The sequence below is a fragment of the Cupressus sempervirens genome, chromosome 8 (assembly GCF_028749045.1).
Source record: "Cupressus sempervirens isolate cs-2001-9-10 chromosome 8, ASM2874904v1, whole genome shotgun sequence".
NCBI lineage: Eukaryota > Viridiplantae > Streptophyta > Pinopsida > Cupressales > Cupressaceae > Cupressus > Cupressus sempervirens.
The window spans coordinates 586,835,655-586,840,940 of NC_143125.1; positions in this window are offsets into that span (position 1 = coordinate 586,835,655).

Genomic DNA, 5,286 nt, shown 5'->3' on the forward strand with positions numbered 1-5,286 from the left:
ATGGAAGAAGATGATCCTAAGGAAGAGAACACAATCAAAGATGTTGGTATTGGCACATCTAATCATGTGCCCAAGAATAGGATTGAAGATGTTACTGGCATAATTGATGAAGATGATGAAGATAATGATAGTAGCACATCTAATGATGATGATGAAGAGAACCTTGATATACTTGTAATTAAAAAGGCATGCAAGCCCCTATACCAAGGCTCCCAAATGATGCTTCTCTCCATTGTATTGTTGATGGTGAACTTCAAGGTTATGAATGATATATCCAATGTAGGAATCTCACATATGCTAAGGTATGGTATCATTTTTATCATCTTTTGTGTTAGTGTACCATTATTGTTCTTTATATTAATAATTTTTTTCCATGTTTTGATAGGTGAGTGTTTGTTGTGACCATCAAACATTCTATCTCATTCTTACTGAGAATTATCAGCCACTATGAAAGATATTGGAATGGAGTATCAAACAATACATGCATGTCCCAATGATCATATTACATATCATAAACAACATGAATTTGTGATAAAATGCATTGATTGTAACATTAGTAGATATTGATCATATCAAATAATGAAAAAGGTGTCTTGCAAGGTGCTTCAGTACATTCTCATTATTCCACATTTGCAACAATTATTCAAGTGCACTAGCTTGGCACAATTAATAGGTTACCATGCACACAATATAAGTCAAAATGACATTATGTGAATGCATATGGATGGTTCTACATTTAAGGACATAGAAGATAGGTGGCCACTATTTAAAGAAAAACCTCATAATCTAAAGCTTTCATTAGCAGCAGACGAAGTCAATCTATTTGGAGAGATGTGATTTGTTTACTTGGTCAAGCCTATTTTTGTTATGAACAATAACATTCATAAAAAAAGTTAGACAACATGAAGAAAACTTTTAATTCTAGGATAACTACAATCTTTGAGGTCACTAATATTTCATCTAAAAAAATGTGCATCCTCAACAATCTAAAAATAGATACTATGAAATCTAAAAATAGATACTATGACATTTTGGATGATATAATTGAGTGCGACTTGAATTCCTTCAAACTAGTTCTATTTATTGTCAAATGGTACAAGCTCGATTGAATCAAAATGATACTAATAGAATTAATATTGAGCATGATAATGGATTTACAATGATTAATACAAGGTCATTTGAGCCAGTTGGAAATAAGCCCTGTGTTCTTCCAAGATAATGTCAGAAAGTGTTTTACTTTGGCATTCCACATAAACTAGGTTGTTCATTTGTTGTTAGAAATGATCCAAGAGGAAGACCAGTAAAGTATAATGTGATTGAAGAAGAAGATACCAAACAAGTGAAAGATAAAGTAGATGATGATGATGGCGAAGATGAAGAAGGAGATGATGATGATAAAGATGTTCATGATGATGGTAATGGCATTGATGATGGTGGTGGTGGTGATGACGATGATGGTGGTGGTGGTGGTGATGGTGATGGTGCTAATGACGATGATGATGACTACGACGACGATGATGGTCATAGTGACAATCATGATGATGATGATGGTCATAGTGATGATCATGATGATGATGGTGATAATGATGATGTTCATGATGATGAGATGAATGAAGAAGATGATAACTGACATGATCACTAAAAATGTAGATGATAAATGACATGATCACTGAAAATGTATTATTTATGATTAATAAAATGTAAGAGGTATTGATATATTCATTGAAAATTTTTTTGTCATAATTTATCATGATTAATATATTATGAAGCTCAAATATGTGTTCGGATGATCAATTCTTGGTGTTGATTACTTTTTTTTTTTTTTATAGAAGTAAGAAATTAAAAAATACACAATGATTATGATGTATGCATATTGTTCATGTTATGCTCTGTGTAATTTGTAGCATAAGTATCATGTAAGTTTTAACTAACTTAAGACAAATGATTTACATATGCAAGAAACTATACCCCTTTGATGAAGATCCTACACAATGACATGGATCAAGAGGTATAAGTTTATTACATACTTTCTTTCTCTTTACCTTCAACATTGACTTTAGGCCAACTTCATCAATAATAGCCTCATTTAATAGAAAAATATTTCACTTCTTCAACTATATCTCTCATTTGATGGGCTATAGGTACCACCAAATAGGTATATGTTAGATTTGTTTTCCTCGAGTATGGGAAATGTGGGAATAGAAGAGGATAGTGAGACATGTAGTAGGTCTACAAAAGAGAGACGAACTAGAGGTCAAAAGATTAGAAGATAATTCAATAAATGCATGCAATTTTTCCTTTCTCAAGGGGTTCATGTTCTTATGATGATGAGAAAAAATGTGACATCAAGGTTTCCTTGAGGTACATACATCTTCAGAAAGAATGGTTACCCAAGAAATAATTTCCAATTAACACTAATTTTTATGTTAACGAGAGGATATGTCGCATAACTCCATCATCATTACATGGTTTGGGCCTATTTTTCATGGATGGAATAAAAGTTAGTTATAAAAAAGTTATTGAATTGATGGAGTATGTAGGACCTTTTATGATTACAATAATTGGATGTGGATAATTCAATAAAAAAAAAGTGTGCGTAGGTATGCATTGTCAACAAATTATCTACAATGGAAAGAAAATGATCAAAGTAAAAGAATTGTTGTGTACATTGATGGAAGACCAAAAGAAACAAGGAACATTGCATATTTTATAAATAGTATGAGTCTAGGGTAAACTAATAAGAAATTCAATTGCATTTTCAAGGCGCATGAGGGAAATCATATTTTTATAAATGTGATAAAATAAATAAGTGTAGGGGAAGAGCTGCTAATAGATTATAATTCAAATCTCATAGATACAACGAGAATTACTATCATGTGACATGTAAGTACTGTATATGTAATATTTAAACTAATTACTTCTAATTAATAACTCTAATATAAAATATAGCATTCTATTAATAAGTTGTTTTTCTTAGTCAACCATTTCTTTCATTATGCCGATGTTTTTATATATATTCTTTATCATAGGACAAATGCATGGATCCATCGGATGAAAGAGGCAAAGATGTTGTTCCCACCCCTCCTTTAGTGAAGGTAAACCCTTTGTATAAAAATTGGTGTAATTGTAATTTTACAAAATGTCATATTATTATGTTATTTTCCTTGAGGTTTTGGACTTGTTTTGACTGTTTTATGTCACAATTTGATGCTTATGGAAAGGGAAAATAACCAATTACACAAGAGCAATTAGTTGCTGATATGGAAACCACAATATTATGCGATGATGACATCACATATACCACTGACCCTATAAGCATGTGTAAAAAGATCCTAAAAAACATCAATCTATAAATTCTTACGCTTGTGATAGATCCAAATCCAACTGAAGATAAAGAGGCAATTAGAAATAAATTGTGTTGGAGAGCATGTTATTTAGAAGTAAGCAACAATGAATCTTTAGCTACTACAATAGTTAAATAAAGATTTATGTTTTATACTAATTTATGGATCATGAACCAAAATATGTATGTTTTCTTATAGAATTTTTGGAGACCTCACCGAGTTGTTGGACCTGACGAGGGTACTAGTGTAGTTCCTATAGGTATGTGATTTCAATTTTCAACCATCAGAAGGGATATTCTCAAAATCACCATATGTCGTGCTTCTCTATTGTAGTCCATTAATAGTCAAAACTGCACCATTATTTTCTTCATGATTATTATTGACAATTTTATAAGAAACATGAAGTATATTAATATTGTCATTTTTTGCAATCTATATTTTAAAAATATAAAATATTGTATATATGATTATTTTTCAGGTCTTGATGACATGCATAGGCCTCCTTCGACAAGGTTGGCCACCACTCTAAGATTTCCATCTGCAAGATTGACAACGAGCATGCAAACATCCACACTTGCTACAATTAGAGTTGATAAATCCTTGTTTTTCTATATTTTGTTATGTGTTAAATATGATTTGATTTGTACTTTCTTGTTCATTTGGTCATAGTATGTCATTGATTAACTATGTAGTGATAGGTACACCTTCTCATGATGATAGAATAGATACCAGTACTAGTGATAATTTACCATCTTTTCTTGGAGTAGCCCATGTTACTTCTACTAGATTGTTGGAGGCATCATTGTTGATGGCCAAGAAAGATATGATTCCCTTAAAATTGCCAAAGCTTTTGGGTACTTTAAAATTGTAATTATTTAGAGTGTAATTGTAGTTTACTTATTTATAAATCATTTTTGACTAATGATCCCATGATAATTTTGCAGGAAATGATGTTTTCTATGAAACTCTTTATGATTTAGCATTGAAGATATTTAGGTCCACATTACGTCAAAGGTACATAGCTTCATATAATTGGTAGAATATTTTTTCATTCATCCATTTGCTGTAATATATTCAAGGTACATAGCTTGAACTAATTTTTTATTCTACCAATTTTGTTTTTGGTTAAAAGGTGGAATGAGCAAGACCTTGAATTAAAAGATTAGCTCATAAAATCTCTAGATCTCTTTCGTCAAAATACTTTTAAACAAGCCCAAATTCTTCAAAAAAATTGCAAAAATCTAAAGACCTTGAGAGACCAATACAAAAGGACTCTAAAGGTCAACCTAAATTATGAGCATCTTCCTATGGTTCCAGAGATGGAGTGGAATGATATCATTGAAGATGCAAAAGAGTTAAGATTGAAAGATAAAGGAATTAAAAAACCACCTAGAAAAAATAGGTATGTGGTAGTATTAATGTGACTATGCACAAATTAGATATCTTATATTTATATAATCTAATATATTTCAAAGTTTACATATATAGGTTGTAGAACACATCAAAGGCTACACAAGCTAGAAAAGATAAGGTTGGCCAACACCATCTTGGCTCTGGTGGATATATGAAACTTCATACACAACTTGTAAGTAGCAGTAAATGAAATTTTGTATCAATTTTTTATATATAAAATTACAAATAAGAAATACATTCAATATCAATGATATTATGCAAAAAATATAGGGCTTTGAATTTAATCTAGCACCCATAGAAGAGGACAATCAAATTGGCTTCAAGCAAGGCTATAAAGCAGTGGTTGCTTGCCACTACACAGATTCTAGTGGCCAACGAGATATAGAAGATTCGAGTGCATTGGTTTAGAGATAGGTAAGTAGGCCTAATTAATAATAATAACTCAAATTGAGAACTTCACAACAAATAATCTATTTGATATTAATTTCAAACAATGATAACAATGCGCATGACATTTCACTGTAGCCTT